Source organism: Phyllobates terribilis, unplaced genomic scaffold (assembly GCF_046119375.1).
Source record: "Phyllobates terribilis strain yellow unplaced genomic scaffold, ASM4611937v1 Scaffold_99__1_contigs__length_5935540, whole genome shotgun sequence".
Taxonomy (NCBI): Eukaryota; Metazoa; Chordata; class Amphibia; order Anura; family Dendrobatidae; genus Phyllobates; species Phyllobates terribilis.
Genome location: NW_027362859.1, coordinates 986,675 through 1,006,395, shown reverse-complemented (window position 1 = coordinate 1,006,395; position 19,721 = coordinate 986,675). Strand labels below are relative to the sequence as shown.

At 47.7% G+C, this 19,721-nt stretch overlaps 1 pseudogene; it reads left to right on the top strand.

Annotated features, from left to right (window-relative positions):
* The window catches only part of LOC141198678 (uncharacterized), a 208,436-nt pseudogene that overhangs the window by 138,500 nt on the left and 50,215 nt on the right, over nt 1-19,721 (top strand).

Here is a 19,721-nt window from a genome sequence, read left to right as displayed (position 1 = left end):
GATGGAGGTTCCCCAGCCCCTCACATCACCAGGTAATAGACAGGACTAAATACACACGGACTATAATTATCTGTATGTAAAGAATGAATTCAGTCCTTGTATGTGTTTCCTCCAGATCGATCCAGTAAGAGGACAACACCAGAGAGATGTCCCCGTCCTTTTCTTCCACAGGACTGTAAACAAGAAGATCCCAATGTTCCTCAGGATCATCAGGTAGATGGAGAGAAGGTGTCATGAGATCTCCCCTATGATGTGTAGACGGCTGTGAAGGTCTTGTGCTCAGTCTTGTTTTATCCACCAGTATTATATGTTTTATACTTGTGTAATGAGAGCGGTGGAGATGGCAGGATTAGAGCTGATCATAGATGTGACTTCTTATCTGTTTGTGACTTTTACAATATTTGTTTCAGGGTGAAGATCTGACCCATATTAATACTACAGAGACATATGTAAGGGGTGATGAGCGGTGTAAAGAGGGGATTCCTACATATGACCACCCAGGTGAGTAGTAACCACTAAATGTAGAAAAGTCACAGATTCTTCTCAGTCACCGGCTGTGGCTGCTTTATAGGTCGTGTGATCACCATTTTTCCATTAAAGTACAACATTCTCTTCCACCGAAAACTGTTCAAATGACTTTGTGAATTATGAAAGCCCTTTTCTATAGAACTTACAACCTGGAGGATCCACCTCCCCCCTGGGATTAGGAGATGCTGACCTTTAACTGCCCAGATCTGTAAATCCATTCACTGCTCTGACAAATTATTATATATCTCCAAAACTTATATTTCCAAATTTCACAGACTAATCCAATTGGAGTAAATGGTAAAAATTAACTTTTATTTTTTCACGATTAAAACTAGAAATATAGTAGCAAAATGTAAAAATTATTGACTCAATGGTCCCAGAACTGAAAGTCAGCTAGGATATTAGTAGTAAAGAGTTTGTCACTCAAGATTATTGCAATATATATCAATTATGTTTGTTTAATCAGGATAATAGATCTTCCTACCGTTTCTATGTAACAGAACAATTTATTCAGGAGAACTGTGAATAAATTCACTGTGGTAAGCTTTAAAATTCATGAAGCCGACACATTGTCAGTTTCTCTTATCTTGTGCTTATAGCAGCAGTTATAGGATATTGAGAGATTCTCTTGCTTTATCCCTAATCTTTTCAGCAATCATATAGTACAATAGACAGTCTCCTAGATAATGCCAATCATTAGAGCCTGTTAGCTGAACTTCTCATATTATAGCATTAGCGATGAGGATGAAGCTATCGTGATGGACGTCCATAGCTGCTGCTACTGTGGGGAAAATAAGTATTTGATACACTGCTGATTTTGCAAGTTTATCGTAGGTACACTTCACCTGTGAGAGACAGAATCTTAAAAAAAATCCAGAAAATCACATTGTATGATTTTTAAATAATTAAACTGTATTTTATTGCATTAAATAAGTATTTGATCACCTACCAACCAGCAAGAATTCTGTTCTCTCACAGACCTGTTAGTTTTTCTTTCAGAAGCCCTCCTACTCTGCCCTCCTCACCTGTATTTATTGTACCTGTTTGAACTCGTTACCTGTATAAAAGACACCTGTCCACACACTCAATCAATCAATCACACTCCAATCTCTCCCCCATGGCCAAGACCAAAGAGATGTCTAAGGACACCTGTAGACCTGCACAAGGCTGGGATTGGCTACAGGACAATAGGCAAGCAGCTTGGTGAGTAGTGATGAGCGAATTTATTCGAAATCCAATCTTACAACCTAAGGTTATGTGCCCTCAATGCAGAAACGAAGCGGAAAATTTCCGCTTCATTTCTGCATCTCCTTGCCAGAAAAAACGCGTGCGGAATCTAACACTTGTTTTTGGCGCGTTTTTGACATGCGGAATTGCCATGCGTTTTTCTAATGCATTGAGTAGGCAATTCCGCATGCATAAACGCAAAAATAATGGAGATGCTGCGGATTTTCCCGCACATAAAATCCCCTGCGGAAAATTAAGCAGCATAGGCACAGAACATGCGGATTGTCATTGGGACCCATGGGGCACGTATTACCAAGTGTTTTTCAAGCGTTTCCACAGCAAAAACGCTTGAAAAACGCATTGTGGGCACGCAGCCTCAATTTGATACGAATATGGCACATTCGGATTCATGATCGGAAATGCAAGCAAAATTTCTTAAAATTGGAAAAAATCGGCAAAGTTCGGGGAATAAATGCGGGAACGTGATTGCGGGGCAACTGCAGCGTTTTGAACAGTTTGGCTAGCATAGTGCTTGTTTATGATGAGCGGGGGGATGTGGCAGATGAGTGGGGTGATAGATCAGTGGTGCGCTTGTAATTTTTTTATTTATTTATTTTGTCCTGTAGCCGGTAACTTTAAGTCAGGAATGCGTGGCTAGCCAGTCAGAGCGCAGGAAGCATCCACAGTGTCCAGATACAAGGGCTTCTGCAATTCGCTGCTGAAATCACATTTCCTCTCGATATAAAAACCGGCCATGTTCCCTCAGCGCCATTTTATCCATGTTACTGAAGGACACAGACGCTGCTGAGTGTGCGCCCTTGTACTGAAAGATATTAGCCAGATACATGGGTTCTTGTTTGGAAGTCAGATAGTGTAACATAGTAACGTAGATTGGATAAAGACCTAGGTCCATCAAGTTCAACCTTTCTCCCCCAATTGTACTCCCCATACCAACACTACACTAACTTACTGGAACTAGGCCTCACAAATGGATTACCATTTTTATTATTACTGCACTATTACAATTACAAATAACCATAAATAATTTTTAATTAGTTTTATTTTTTGTATTACTGTTATTGTATTACTAAAATCCCTGTACCTAAATCTTTTGATCCAGAAGAAGGCAAAAAACCAAGGATACATTCAGCCAATTTGCATCATGGGGAAAAATTCCTTCTTGACCCCGAGAAAGGCGATCAGTACAGGAACCCTGGATCAAATGTACTACTATAGGTGTAACATTTTGTCTAATTTAACTCTAGGACACCATATTACCTGTAGCGAGGAAATCATCCAGCCCTTTTTTGAAAGCTGTTATAGTGTCGGCCATTACTACCTCCTGTAGTAGGGCATTCCACAGTCCCACTGCTCTGACTGTAAAGAACCCTTTACTGTTTAGGTGCCGGAATCGCCTTTCTTCCACCAGTAATGATTGCCCCCTGGTCCTTAGTCTTTGGAAGGAATAAGTCATGTGCTACACCTTTGTACTGACCACATATATTTATACATGTCAGTGAGATCCGTCGTTTTTCTAAGTTAAACAAGCTCAACTTTTCCAACCTCTCATCATATGAGAAGCCTACATCCCTTGTAATAATCTAGTTGCCACCTTTGAACTGACTCTAACTTCTGAATATCCATTTTGAAATGTGGAGCCCAAAACTGGATTCCATATTCCAGATGTGGCCTCACCAGTGATTTATAAAGGGGTAACAATATGTTGGGATCGCAGGATTTTATTTCTCTTTTTATACACCCTAAAATGTTGTTTGCTTTTGCGGCAGCTGCTTGACATTGAGTACTTGTAACCAGAATACCCAAATCCTTCTCCTGTTCTGTAGTCCTGAGTATACTCCCATTTAATGTATATGTAGCCATAGGATTACTCCATCCTGTGTGCATTACACTACATTTATCTACATTAAACCTCATCTGCCAAGTGTTTGTCCATTCAGTCATCTTATCCAGATCATTCTGCAATATCGTAATGTCAAGATCAGATTTCAATATCCTACATAGTTTGATATCGTCAGCAAAAACTGACGTTTTACTCACAATCCCATCCCCCAGGTCATTAATAGAGGTTAAAGAGAATTGGTCCTAGCACAGATCCCTGCGGCCCCCCACTGCTGACTATGTCCCATTTAGAGAATGTGCCATTTATGACAACCCTTTGTTTCCTATCATTTAGACAATTCCTTACCCATCTAAGTCCTTTCTTCTGTAGCTTCAGTATAAGGCTGTTATGTGATACTGTATCGAATGCCTTTGCAAAGTCCAAAGTATTTCCTTAAACATGCCCCATTTACGTTTGGTATCTATCCCCAGTTACCATGACATGGTCCCAGTCTACACAATTAAGCTCTTCCCTTAATTTGTTGAAATCAGCTTTCCTAAAGTTTCAGGTTTTTGCATTTCCTTTTTGAAATGTTTTATTGAATATTACATTGAAACTTATCATATTATGGTCGCTGTTTCCCAAATGCTCCCGGACCTCTAGATCTGAAATTGTATCTGGTCTATATGACAGCACCAGATCCAGCAGATTACCTCCCCTGGTTGGTTCATCTACCAGCTGAGAGAGGTCATTGTCCTGAACTGTGGATAAGAATTTGTAGCTTTTAGCACAACTGGAAGATTCTGTGTCCCATTGAAAATCTGGATAGTTAAAATCCCCCATAATAAGGACCCTATTATTATTTGCTGCATTTTTAATTTGTTCCATCATTTTGTCCTCTACCAGTTCAGCTATATTAGGAGGCTTGTAACAAACTCCTCTTAGCAGCTTTCCATTATGACCATCCCCATGTATATTTACCCAAACTGACTCTACATTGTCGCAGCTTCTCCCAATGTTATCATTGAACACGTTTTAAGTTGGATCTTACGAAAATACACATCCCTCCACCTTTTTTGTCTTTCCTATCCTTTCTAAATGTAATCCCTCCATGTTTGTCACCCAGTCATGGCTTCAGTCATGGCTTTTTCCAGCCAGGTTTCCGTAATACCTACCACATCATATTTCATGACCGACATAAGAGCCTCCAGTTCAGCCATTTTGTTTGCAAGACTTCTTGCCTTTGCCAGCAGACATTTAATACAATTAGCACATTTGCTACTCCTACTCAGCTCCCTACATTCCTTGCATATCCTAGCCCCACCCTAGATGCTCTATTGCCCCTGCTGTCCCACTCTCTCTGTCTAGTCCAGGGGTCTCAAACACTGTTGCCCCTCCGGCTGCTTCTTGCGGCCCGCAGGCACATAGACCCCGTAACGATCATGGCTCTCTCCAGCAGCCGCCGACATCAGCGCAGTAGTGCAGTGTATTGCCGCGCAGAGACCGGCCCTCTGCACAGCAATACCAGTATCAGCCGCCGGCCTATCAGAGGCCAGCAGCTGACATCTGCGCATGGCAGTGACGTCATACGCTACTGCGCTGGGACGCAGATGTCAGCTGCTGGCGTCTGATAGGCCGGCGGCTGATACTGGTATTGCTGTGCAGAGAGCCGGTCTCTGCGCGGCAATACACTGCATTACAGCGCTGATGTCGGCGGCTGCTGGAGAGAGCCGCGATCATTACGGGGTCTGTGCCTGCGGGCCACAGGTGCAGAAAGGACGCCGAGGGAACGGAGGACAGGTGAGAATCTTTTTTTTTTGTTTCTCTGTCATGTGAAATACAGCACAGGGGACCTGTGCTCAGTATGGGGGGGGCACTGTGCGCAGTATGGGGGGACAGGGTCCCTGTGCGCAGTATGGGGGACAGAGACCCTGTGCGCAGTATGGGGGGACGGGGACCCTGAGCGCAGTATGGGGGGACGGGGACCCTGAGCGCAGTATGGGGGGACGGGGACCCTTAGTGCAGTATGGGGGGATGGGGACCCTTAGCGCAGTATGGGGGGATGGGGACCCTTAGCGCAGTATGGGGGACGGACGGACCCTGTGCGCAGTATGGGGGACGGACGGACCCTGTGTGCAGTATGGGGGGGACCTGGATGGGGGACATGTCTGCAAGATAAGGACCAGGATGGGGGACCATGTCTGCAATATGGGGGACCATGTCTGCAATATGGGGGACCTGGATGGGAGGACCATGTCTGCAATATGGGGGACCATGTCTGCAATATGGGGGACCATGTCTGCAATATGGGGGACCATGTCTGCAATATGGGGGACCATGTCTGCAATATGGGGGACCTGGATGGGGGACCATGTCTGCAATATAGGGGATCTGGATGGGAGACCATGTCTGCAAGGGGACCTGGATGGGAGACCATGCCTGCTATATTGGGACCACCTCTGCAATATGGGGGACCTGGATGGGAGACCACGTCTGCAATATGGGGGACCTGGATGGGAGACCACGTCTGCAATATGGGGGACCTGGATGGGAGATCACGTCTGCAATATGGGGGACCTGGATGAGAGACCATGTCTGCAATATGGGGGACCTGGATGGGAGACCATGTCTGCAATATGGGGAACCTGGATGGGAGACCATGTCTGCAATATGGGGAACCTGGATGGGAGACCATGTCTGCAAGATGAGGACCAATTCAAAAGGTGTATATAAAATAAAATGGTATCACTAAAAATGTCACTTTGTCATGCAAATAATGCGGACCCCCCAAATTAAATGTTTTTCCGTGTGCGGCCCATATGCCCAGCTGAGTTTGAGATCCCTGGTCTAGTCTATCTATCTCCTTATAAGCACGCATACCCTCCCTCCCCCCAGATCCTAGTTTAAAAGCTCCTCCATCCGTCTGACGATTTTCCCCCAGCATAGCTGCTCCCTCCCCATTGAGATGCGGCCCTTCCCTACAGTAGAATAAATCCTACAAAACAGAAGGAGTTTCTCAGAGTTACCAAGAAAATAAATTCACAATATCTAAACACAAGATCAATAGACCAACAAAACAATATTCACTGGACAAAAAAGTTATATAAAAATATTTTTTATTTTATAGCAATTAATGTAATAAAAATTCAAAAGGGCACAGACATAGACAAAAAACATACAACAATACAAATAAGATAAAAATGAAGCTCAAATGAGGGAATCAGGGGGTAACGCATACAGAGGAGTATGTATGATGTATTACTTATTAGCCATAATGGGATATAGTAAAGGGAATATGTATCTAATTATATAAATATAAAGTGCAAGTGATATATATCTATCAGAATTAACATATACAGGATGTGCAGATATGTCACTAAAATATGTAGTAACTAATGAATGGTTAGTCTGATGATTAAATATAGTTCATAGTCCCTTTAAGTATCCCCTTTTGAACATGATTATTTCATATGATTATATATAATTCTTAGTCATTTTTAATCAAAACATCACCTCTTTTTCAAAATAACATGATTACATTTCATCCAGGAGTCAATTACATTAAATTTAATTCATTCAAAAAGGTCCTTTGTACAGGAATAAATATTGAGTAAAAACTAGGGCAAAAATCTAATTGTAAAAGAGATTATTACTGAAGTCAGCCAGCATCCACCTGCTCCCTGTCACCGGACTGGTGAGAAGGTCGGCCTTGGTCTCCATGAACCCAAACCCTTCTTTCCTGCACCAATGTCTAAGCTACTTGTTTATCTCCCTAAGCTCCCGCTGTCTATCTAGTGACGCATGTGGCACCGACAGTATTTCTTGGAGGTCCTGGCCTTCAGCTTCTCTCCTAGTTCCCCGTAATCATTTTTAAGGACCTTCCACCTCCCTCTAACTTTGTCATTAGTACCAATGTGTACCATGACTGCTGAGTTTTGCCCAAACCCACCCAGCAATCTGTGTATCCGATCCGCTATATGTTGAACCCGAGCAACCAGCAGACAACACACTGTTCGGCATTCACGGTCTCGGCGGCAGATGACTCCGTCTGTCCGCCTATTTATAGAGTCTCCTACCACCATCTGTCTGGTCTTTGCTGCACTCCTATTACCCTCCTTCCTACAACAGTCATCTTCCTGGTTGCTAGGAGCGTCCTGCTTTAGTGATCCCAGTCCTGGGATAGCAATCCTAATATCAGCCAAACAGGCATATTTACTAGGTTGTGCCAGATCAGGACTGGGCTCCCTGGCACTTTTCCCCCTACCCCTTCTTGTAACATTTACCCAGCTACATACTTCTCTATTCTGGTCTTCCCCACCTCCACCCGCCTCCATATCACTGGCCCTAACCAGCACAATCTCAGTGAGCTCTAAACTCCTGTCCAGGTTTGCAATGCTCCTGAGTGTTGCTAGCTGCACGTTTAGATCCGGTATCTGGGCTTCCAAATATGTAACTCGTTGACATCGAGCGCAGACTTTTTCACCCTCAAACGGCTGTTCAAAGCATGCATATGACGCGCCCCTGGGCCTGTGTCGCGCTGCGCTGCGCATGCGGGAGCTTACCCGGAGCCGGATCTGTGGAGGGTTGTAGTCTCGTGGCGGTGACCCGGTCCGTGCCCAGGGAGTCAAACTAGACGGCAGTCCATTAGTAGTAAATGGTTGATGACTACGCCACCCGTTGAGTGCAGCCAGGGGGCTGCTGCTGCAGGGCAGACCGCTGAGGCCGATGGTGGGATTGTGCAGCGTGATAGTATAACCCCCAACGGGAGGGGTATGGCCTCAGGGCAGCCGACGTGGATGATGGGGGTAGCAGGAACCACTCAGAGACGGTACGGTGTAGTTCAGGGTCTTTACTGGTAACAACAAAAGACCCTCCCGGAGTACTTGCTAGCGGATGGGGCCTGGTCAGTCCTTGAGCAGATGGGATCTCCCCTGGCCAGGCGTAGTTGTAGGCCTCCCAAACTGACTGTACTCTTCTGGCTACCTTGCTAGGAGCTGATGTAAGTAGCCCACGTCCCTGAGTGTACCGTGTGGTGCTCACCCGTATGGCCGGTGACTCGGGGCCTTCTAATGGCTTCCGCTCCACGATGGCGGTGCTGGTCCCACGCGTGTGACCGTGCCTTCGGGCTTCTGGGCCAGAGGACCTGAAATCCCCTGCCTGACGGATTCTGCTGCTGGGCAGGAATTAGTCCCCACAGCCTCGGACTCCGGGTCCGGTAAAGAATCTTCTTAGTCAGGGCGAGCTCTGTAGCTGCCAGCCCCTGACTCCTTGTAACTCTGCTGTTTCCTATGCTGCTTCTCTTCTCCACTCTCCTTGTCTGACTCACCCTGCCTCAGCCCCAGGTTTATACAGGGGAAGTTCTTCCCCTCCCCAGACTGGGCAGGAGGTGTGGCATGCACAGGATCCCTGACCAAAGGACCTCCCACCTGCTCTCAGACATAATATCTCTATCACTGTGGCAACCAGACCCCTGGGGTGTCACATTCCCCCCTAGTGAAATTTAGTACTCCGGGACTAAACACATTTAGAAAAACATAACAAAGTATAACAATAACAATACTATAAAAAAAACACATAAGATGATTACGGCGTGTCCGCAACCGGATGCAGTCTTTGAAGAAAAGCAAAGGTGTCCATTTCACCAACACAGGGAGACGTAACCAGGTAGGGGTCTGTCCTACCCCGAGTCCTTAACAGTCTCTAGTCCATCCTGGGTTACGCTCCAACTATATACAAGGATTCCCGGTAAATCCACCAAGGTTTCCTAAAAATAACTAGAAACACAAAATTATACACAAGCAACAAGACACAGAAAAACATAAATAAAACAATTTATACACTTTAAATTCTCCAGCGTGCGGGTAACTGGCCTCTAGTGGCCCGAGTGGACCTACGGAGCTGACTGTCTGGCCCTGAACTACAGGGTGTAGGAGCTGTCAAGGGTAAACTGGGCAGCTGTCTACCGGCTCTTTGTCTCACTAGGGGTACGGCAGGCTCACTATAAGCAGAGGGTTGATTCTCCTGTTCTGCTTGTGTGGAGTCTTCTGCCTCCTGGACCGGCTGTTCTTCCAGCTCTACCCGTTGCTCCGTAGGTTCTTGGGATGATGGTTGGAGGAAGGTGAGTACGGGTACCACAACTGCACCATTGACTTGAGTCCAAGACTGAGGGAAGTCCCCGAGCACGGTACTAACCATATCTTCCCTTTCTTCCACGGGTCGATGGTCTTCTTGTTCCTCTTCAGGGTTCCTCAGTTGTTCGGGACACTTCTTCAGGTGGTCCCGGGATACAATGGCTGTGGTTTCCCCTCCGTCTTTACTGATGGTACAGACCTTCGGGTTCTCGTGGCTTGAGGGCAGTACGGTGTACGGGTCCTTCTCCCACTGGTCGTCCAACTTGTGGAGCCGTCTCTTCCTCTTCAAGACCTGCTCTCCGGGTACCAGGGGAACAGCGGGAGCATACTGGTTGTAAGTCTTCTCTTGTCTTTCCCTAGCCTGACAGAGACTTCGCTCCACGCTCTCCTGTACTCTCCGGTACTGCTGCTGCCTCTCTGTGTCCCAGTCTGTTTCTGGTGAAGTGTCCTCAGGTGTCAGGACTCCCATTTCCAGGTCAACAGGTAACTTACCAGGTCTCGCCCTCATTAGGTAAGCCGGGGTACAGTTGGTGGAACCTACCGGGATGTGGTTGTATAGGTCCACCAGATCGGGCAACTTCTCAGGCCACAGACTGCGTTCTTCCAGGGGCAATGTTTTTAGAAGATCCATTACCACCTGGTTCATTTTTTTCACAAAGTCCATTAGTTTGCGGATGGTAGGGTGTCGTCCTTATCTTCCGGCAGCCATACAGATTGCAGAATTCCTGGAAGACCTCCGCTTCAAAGGCAGGTCCCTGGTCCGTCAGCACTTGGTCCGGGTACCCGTGTGGACGGCAGAAGTGCTGCTGGAAGGCCCTAGCTGCTGTTTGAGCCGTTAAGTCCTTGACGGGGACGACAACCAAGAACCGGGAGTAATGATCCACGATGGTTAACGCGTAGACGTAGCCACTTCTGCTTGGGGTCAGTTTTACATGATCCAAGGCTACCAGTTCCAACGGTTGCCGGGTGACGATGGACTGCAGGGGAGTCTTCTGGCTGGCCCGGTCCTTCCTTCTCAGATTGCACGGGCCACAGTCTCTGCACCACTTCTCGATGGTTCCCCTCATGCCTACCCAGTGGAACCGCTCGCGCAGCAGGAACTCCAGCTTTTTCCACCCGAAGTGTCCAGCTCCGTCGTGGTATGCCTCCATCACCATGGCTGCGTCTCTTCGGGGCACCACTACTTGCCAGAGTAGTTCATGCGTCCGGGAGTTGACCATTCTGCGGCACAACTTCCCCTTGTAAAGGAATAGTCGACTCTTCTCCGCCCATAGTTGTTTGGCTTCCTCCGGAGCGTCTGGTTCAAGGCGAGCCTCCGGCCGAGTCAGCATCTCCTTCACCAGTCGGACGGCAGGGTCGCTGTCTTGCGTTTCCGCCCAGTTGTAGTGGGGTAAGGGGTTCAACGTAGCAGCCTGCTTACCCCTTACCCGGTGGGAATACTGGATAGTCCCATGACGGTGGAACGCAGGGAGTTCAACTTCTTCCAGTCCCTCCGGATCTTCTCCTTCGTCCGGCAGGTTGGGCATCCTGGACAGGGCGTCCGCGTTAGTATTGGAGCGTCCTGCCCGGTATTTGATTGTGAACTCGTAGTTGGACAGACGGGCCATCCACCTCTGCTCCAGGGCACCGAGTCTTGCCGTGTCCAGGTGTGTCAACGGGTTGTTATCCGTGTATACGGTGAACCGGGAAGAAGCGAGGTAATGCCTAAAGCGCTCGGTGACTGCCCATACCACGGCCAGGAACTCTAGCTTAAATGAGCTGTAATTTTCGGGGTTCCTTTCGGTGGGTCGCAGTTTTCGGCTGGCATAGGAGATTACTCGTTCTCTCCCCTGCTGAATCTGGGACAGTACGGCTCCTAGCCCGATGTTACTGGCGTCGGTATAGAGGATGAAGGGCTGGCTATAGTCCGGGTACGCCAAGATTTCATCCCCCGTGAGGGCCATCTTCAGCTGGCGGAAGGACTCTTCTTCTAGCTTTTCCCATTTGAAGGGCGGCTTCTGGTTCTTGGCCTTCCGGGACTGGCCTATCAGGAGGTCCTGCATAGGTGCTGCCTTTTTGGTGAAACCGGGAATAAACCTTCGGTAGTAGCCTACCAACCCTAGGAACTGCCGCACTTCTTTTACGCTGGAGGGGCTTGGCCATCCCTTAATTGCGGTGATCTTATCGGGGTCGGGAGCCACTCCGTCAGCGCTCACCACGTGTCCCAGGTATTGCACCTTTGGTTTCAGGAGGTGACACTTGGAGGGTTTCACCTTTAGGCCGTAACTCGCCAGAGCTTCGAACACCTCCGCCAGGTGTTTCAGGTGGTTCTCATAAGTTTTGGAGTATACGATGACATCGTCCAGGTACAACAGGACCGTCTCGAAGTTTCTGTGGCCCAGACAGCACTCCATTAATCGTTGGAAGGTTCCTGGGGCGTTGCAGAGTCCGAACGGCATGCAGGTGAACTCGCTAAGTCCCATCGGGGTGGTGAATGCGGTCTTCTCCCGGTCCGCCTCTGCTACAGGAACCTGCCAGTACCCGCTAGTGAGATCCAAGGTAGAGAAGAAGTTAGCAGATCTTAAAGCAGCCAATGACTCCTCTATCCTTGGTAAGGGGTACGCATCCTTGTGTGTGATACGGTTGATTTTCCGGTAATCTACACACATCCTCATGGTGTTGTCTTTCTTTTTGACTAAAACTAGTGGGGCTGCCCAGGGGCTACAGCTATCCCGGATTACCCCAGCCTCCTTCATGTCTCTAAGCATCCCCTTGGCGTGTTGGTAATGTGCAGGGGGTACGGGTCGATACCTCTCTTTTATGGGAGGATGATCTCCCGTGGGGATGCGGTGTTCTACCCCCTTGACTCGCCCGAAGTCTAACGGGTGTTTACTAAACACTCTCTCATACTCTTGAACCACCCGATAGACTCCTTGTTTCTGATGTGAGGGAGTGGAGTCAGTACCCAGATGTAGTTGCTGACACCAGTCCTCCATGTCTTTCTTAGAGCCGTTACCTTCCTCCGGGTGAGATGGAGGCAAGGGTTCCACAGATTGTATAGAATTTTGATTAGTGGTATATAATTTGGCTAGCGTGGCATACCGGGGCAGGTACACTTCCCTCTCCCCGATATTTATTATGCGAACGGGCACCCTCCCATGGCGTACATTGACCACCCCCCGTGCTGTCAAAATGGTGGGCCTACTGTCTGAGTAAACTGGTTCTACCATTGCCTGGTAATCTCTACCTCTCAGACCAATAGCTGCCCGGCACCAAATCATCATTTCACTTTTTGGGGGCATGGCAATAGGAAAAGGGTCACACATTCTTACGCTACCAATCTCACCGCCGGAGACTTGTTGCCGTTGCATCAGTGCCCGGATCTCTTTCTGGAGCACCCGCTGCTCGCCGGAGCTGGCGTTCTTGGCAACCTGCTGTAAAAGGAAAATCACCTCTGCAAGACAATTTTCAATTACGTTAGTTCCTAGAGTTATTTTTGGGTGACTCTCATGTTTATCAATATCTACAATGATCAGTCCCTGTGCGGCCAGTTCGACTCTACCGATTTTGAGGGTCACCTCTTTAAATCCGATCTGTGGCACGGGCTGGCCATTGCTGGCGATGATACTCAAGTCGTCGTCAGGGTAGCGGGTAATATCCGAGTCATTCCAGTACTGCTTGAAGAGCACGTACGGGATGGTGGTGACCTGTGACCCGGTATCCAGTAGGGCACTCATGGGAATGCCATCCAGTACCACAGGCAAGACTGGACGTCCTCCCACATATCTGTCGCGCCAGTTCGATGGGCCTGGTGATCTTTTTCCTGGGGGTTGGCCCTCTACCCCAGGTTGTGCCCGTTTAAAGAACAGTACCTTTCCATATGTCCGGGTTGATTGCAGCGGCGGCAGATGGGTCGTCCGTCCTCGCTGTATCGGTCACTGGGTCTTCCTCTGGCCGGTGGGGTCCTCCTTGGTCGACGCCACGGGATGTCCTCCGGTCCGGATGCCAGCTGGATCTTCCCTGGGGTGGAAACCTGTAAAGACTGCACAGTTCGGGTTAGCGCAGCAACGCTCTTAACTAGCTCTTGGACCTGATGGTGTAGGTCTGGAGCCGGGTCATTGTCCAAAGCCTGCGCATGAGCTCCCACAGGCCCTGTCGACAAGGGCGCCGCCTCCTGGTGGTAAGTGATAGCTGGGCGCCTGTGGGTCACAACGCCACCCGGTGCTGGTTCTCGGAGCACCCGGATAGCTCTATCCTTGAACTGTGCAAAGTCCAGATGGGGATCCTGTAAGGCCATTGCCCGCAACTGGGTTCGGTGGGCATTGCAATATAAACCCTCTATAAATTGTTCAGTCAACAGCCTGTCCTCGTTTCCCACCCCATCAGGGTCGGTCTGCTTTATGGCCCTCAGGGCCTCTTGTAGGTTTAGTGCATAGTCCCTTATACTCTCATGCGCTCGCTGCTTGCACCCGTAGAATCTAAGCTTGATCTCGGCTGAGGTGCGGGTATCGAAGGTGTCCCTCAGCCGGGTTAGTATCTCTGCGACAGTCCTCCTCCCAGGTGGCCAAGATTTTACTTCTCTTTTGGCTGCCCCGGTTAGTTGGGCCACCAGGATGCTCACTTTTTGCTCTTCTGTGAGGGGGTACACCTGGAAGAGGCTATCCAGCTTTTCTCTAAAGTCATGCAGGGTATGTGACTCCCCTGAGTACTGGGGTAGCCAAGCTGCTCCCGGGATATAGGGCATGGTGAAGGGCATAACTGCAGCAGCGGTAGCGCTGGCGGGGGTTGAGGCAGTGAAGCTCTCCTCCGTATCCGACATCTTCCTCCCCCCTAGTGGACCGTGGCCTACCTTGCGATGATCCTCTTCCGTAGGCCGCGGCTCCGCAGTGGATCGTCAGGGTTGAGGACCTTCCGTCGCGCTCCTGTGACGTCGGCGTCTGCTGGGCTCCTTCCAGGACCTTACGCAACGTCCGGACGTGAGGCGGGGCTTCAGTTCTCGCGCGCTTTCGGAGTCCACGCCCCTCTTCTTCCCGCGCGGCGTCCACAAGATGGCGTCCAATGGCGGGAAAACTCCACGGATGGCGGGAAGAAGGTCGAAGATGGCGCCGGATGGCGGGAAAACTTCGCGGATGGCGGGAAGAAGGTAGAAGATGGCGCCGGATGGCGGGAAACCTCCACGGATAGCGGGAATCTTCACCACTGGTAAGTTTGAACAGTCTTTGCTTTTCAGGCACGCAGTACCCGGTGGTTGCGAGCACGAAATCCTGCCGACTACGCCAAAGTTGACGCGCCCCTGGGCCTGTGTCGCGCTGCGCTGCGCATGCGGGAGCTTACCCGGAGCCGGATCTGTGGAGGGTTGTAGTCTCGTGGCGGTGACCCGGTCCGTGCCCAGGGAGTCAAACTAGACGGCAGTCCATTAGTAGTAAATGGTTGATGACTACGCCACCCGTTGAGTGCAGCCAGGGGGCTGCTGCTGCAGGGCAGACCGCTGAGGCCGATGGTGGGATTGTGCAGCGTGATAGTATAACCCCCAACGGGAGGGGTATGGCCTCAGGGCAGCCGACGTGGATGATGGGGGTAGCAGGAACCACTCAGAGACGGTACGGTGTAGTTCAGGGTCTTTACTGGTAACAACAAAAGACCCTCCCGGAGTACTTGCTAGCGGATGGGGCCTGGTCAGTCCTTGAGCAGATGGGATCTCCCCTGGCCAGGCGTAGTTGTAGGCCTCCCAAACTGACTGTACTCTTCTGGCTACCTTGCTAGGAGCTGATGTAAGTAGCCCACGTCCCTGAGTGTACCGTGTGGTGCTCACCCGTATGGCCGGTGACTCGGGGCCTTCTAATGGCTTCCGCTCCACGATGGCGGTGCTGGTCCCACGCGTGTGACCGTGCCTTCGGGCTTCTGGGCCAGAGGACCTGAAATCCCCTGCCTGACGGATTCTGCTGCTGGGCAGGAATTAGTCCCCACAGCCTCGGACTCCGGGTCCGGTAAAGAATCTTCTTAGTCAGGGCGAGCTCTGTAGCTGCCAGCCCCTGACTCCTTGTAACTCTGCTGTTTCCTATGCTGCTTCTCTTCTCCACTCTCCTTGTCTGACTCACCCTGCCTCAGCCCCGGGTTTATACAGGGGAAGTTCTTCCCCTCCCCAGACTGGGCAGGAGGTGTGGCATGCACAGGATCCCTGACCAAAGGACCTCCCACCTGCTCTCAGACATAATATCTCTATCACTGTGGCAACCAGACCCCTGGGGTGTCACACATACATCTCACAAGACACACACCTGGTAGCATTGCCCATGGAGCACATACTATATGGGGATAAACAATACAAGTAAAAGCAGAAAAACAAATAGAAGGTTAGTAAGGAAAACACCAAACTATGCTCTGGTGTTAAACTATGTACTTTACTGCCGCCTTTGTACTTAGCTGCAGCCTCTGGGACGCTCAATCCAGCCTCTTCACGCTCGGCAGCCTCGCTGGTTGTTTTTTGACTTGTAGTGCTTGCAATCAGCCCAGCACAGGATATGGATAATTTAAGTAGAAATGTTCAAAAATATAAAATTTAACCCTTTTTTATTCAAAAATAATAATTGGTTTTATTCTTGGCAGATGACTGTACCAGGAGATCAGAGGGACAGCTGACATCTTCAATTTTCAAATCGGATGATCTTGAGATCCCACAGGATACAATTGAAGTGAATGCCATTACTCCAGATATACCATCATCCCTTCACAGCAAAGATCTGTCATCTGATCTTTTGAAACAGGTCCCGTCTTCTGATTCATTACCGACTACTAAGGAAAATCAAAGTCACAAAATAAGCAATAAAAAACGAACTGCTCCTAAAACAAAGAAGCCATTTTCACGTTCAAAATATGGAAATAGTTTTCCCCTCCAAAAGTCTTTTCTAAAACATCAACAATTTCACACAGCGGAGAATATATTTTCTTGTTCCAAGTGTGAGAAATGTTTTAAAGAGAAATCAGACCTTGTTAGTCACCAGAGAACTCACAAAGGGGAAAAGCCATTTTCATGTTCAGAATGTGGTAAATGTTTTGTTTGGAATTCATATCTTGTTACTCACCAGAGAACTCACACAGGGGAGAAGCCGTTTTCATGTTCCGAATGTGGGAAATGTTTTAACCAGAAAGCGCATCTTCTTGGCCATCAGAAAATTCACACAGGGGAGAAGAGTTTTTCATGTTCAGAATGTGGGAAATGCTTTGTAGATAAATCAAGTCTTATCAAACATCAGAGAATTCATACAGGGGAGAAGCCTTTTTCATGTTCAGAATGTGGGAAATGTTTTACAGAGAAACCAAGTCTTACCAGACATCAGAGAACTCACACAGGGGAGAAGCGTTTTTCATGTTCAGAATGTGGGAAATGTTTTACAGAGAAATTATGTCTTATTCAACATCAGAGAACTCACACTGGTGAGAAGCCTTTTTCATGCTCAGAATGTGGGAAATCTTTTACACAGAAATCAAGTTTTGTTAGGCACCAGAGAACTCACACAGGGTAAAAGTCTTTCTCCAGTTCAGAATGTGGAAAATGTTTTGTGAATAAATCTCTTCTTAGTCACCAGAGACGTCACACAGGGTAAAAAACATTTTTATTTTCTTAATTTGAGAAATTTTTTACTTGGGGAAACAATTCTTAATAAACTTCAGAGAAGTCACACAGGGGAGAATATTTTTTAATGTTCAGAATGTCGGAATGTTTTAACTGAAAATTGTATCTTCTTAAAGGGGTTGTCCACTACTACCACAACCCCTTGTCATTCCTCATGTTTGCCTTGATTAAATAAAAACACTAATACTCAGATCCCGTGGCCTATAAGATACATTTTTAGCAAGAAACAAATCTTGCTAATAAGTGATTGGCTGTTATAGACTGGAGGCAGCTTCCTGTGACAGAGGAGAACGCTGAGACACTGCCCTTTCTGATCACTGAGAGAACTGCTCTCTCTCCTCTAGCCCCACACTTATGTAACTGATTGGTGCAGTGCAGGAAAGGAAGGAACCGGGACCATCAGAGGTTGCCTGTCCTGAGTGAGCAGCTGAAGGACCTTCCACCCGACTAGCTCAAGGATCTTTCAGATCATGTAACATTGTTTTACATATTTTCAAAAGTTGTCAGGTTTAGTTATGAAATGAGCCATTTCTTAATGATTTTGACTTTCTGAATTAAAATTTGACAGTGAGGGGGGCATGACTTGGAAGCTGAAGAAGATTGCCCCTTGACTGCAGTGCACTGGCAGCCCGTGCCCTTATTTAGCACTGTCCCATTACCCAGGTATGATAACCAGACTGCTCCAGCCATGATATGATTATTGACAAAGCCTTAGGGTCCCGTGCCCTAAACACCTTCCAGAGACTGCTCCACGGGATTTCCTAACCAGAATCCACTTCTTTCATGTTAAAGAGTACCTGCTCTTCTGTCTTCTGCTCAAGAAGGAAAGGGTAACTCCCCAAAACCTTCAACCAAGTGAAGATTTTCTCTGATGTGTCCTCTACTAGCCTTCGCTTTTGCAGGAATCTGTCCCCATTACCTTTAGTCTCCGGGAGAACGCGATCATTTACAGATGGGGCTTCCCCTTATATCTCCTCATTAACCACAGCAATGCCTGGCACTCCATCACAACATACGAAGAGAGTAGAGACCTACTGAGACGAAGGGACCTCAACATCCCAGATCATCCTCAAGAGGAAAATTTGAACCCACGAAGCAGGGAGAATGACTGGCAAACTGTCCCTTCCAGAAAAAAGGAAAAGACGGCTGAGGTGACCTAGGCATGTATTTGGCCTACCTCGGCATCGACAAAATACTCTCCACTGAGATCCTGTTTTCTGCCTCTCAGGTTGAGTAGGTCACATAATTGACCTCTTATTTGTCTTCCTTGTCTTTAAGGTTGTTTTTTCTTTTTTGTTTAGTCTATCTGTGGTTTTAGTTAGTGTAACTGATATTCTTCTTTTTTTGTTAGTGTCTAAGTCTATCTCAGATGGTTCTTAACCCTTTACGACCTTGGATGTATCCATACGTTCAGGTCGGTAGGTACTGTGCGCGCATGATCGCCGCCGGGTGTCAACTAATTCTGACAGCTGACACCCAGCACTCAGTGACAAGAGCAGTGCCCACACCACTCCCAGTACTTTAACCCCTAAATGCTGCGATCAAGAAAAAGTGGATTAAAACGCCATTAAAAAGACGAATGTAAAGAAAAATGGTATCGCTGAAAACATCATCTTGTCTGGCAAAATAAGCCGTGATACAGCTCCCTTAGCCTAAAAATAAAAAAGTTACAGCTCTCAGGATAAAGTGATGCAAAAATAATTATTTTATCTATAAAATAGTTTGTATCATTGGGTAAAAGCGTCAAAACAAAAAAAAAGATGGTATCATAAATGTGGTATCACTGTAATCGTACCGACCCGAAGAAAAAGCTGCCTTATTAATTTTACCACACTCTGAATGGCTTAAAAAAAACAACTCCTGAATTGCTGTTTTTCGTTCATTCTGCCACCCAAAAATCGGAATAGAAAGTGATCAAAAATGTCATGTGTACGAAAATGGTACCAATAAATACGTCAGTTTGTCCCGCAAAAAACAAGCCCTTACATTACTCTGCTAGCAGAAATATGGAAAAATTATAGTTCTCAAAATATGGCGATAAAAAAACTAGTTTTTACAATAAATAGCGTCTTTTAGTGTGTGACAGTACACTGCTGCTGCTGATTTGTTCATTCTGCCTCCCAAAGATCTCAGTAAGGCTCCGTACACATCTATCCTGCACTCTGTGCTGAGCACGCAGAGTTACACCCAGGGTTTCTGTGTAGATCTCTGAAATACGTGATTCAAACAGAACCCCTGGCAGAAGATTCCCTACAATGAGGCCGAAGGAGGCACTGTGGACACCGTTCGGCCTGTGATCCGGCGGTGTCCGTCTTTTTAGGTGTGCATAAAAGCGAAGTCTGCCACAGTTTTGTGCACTTCTGAAAAAAAGGACACCACTGAA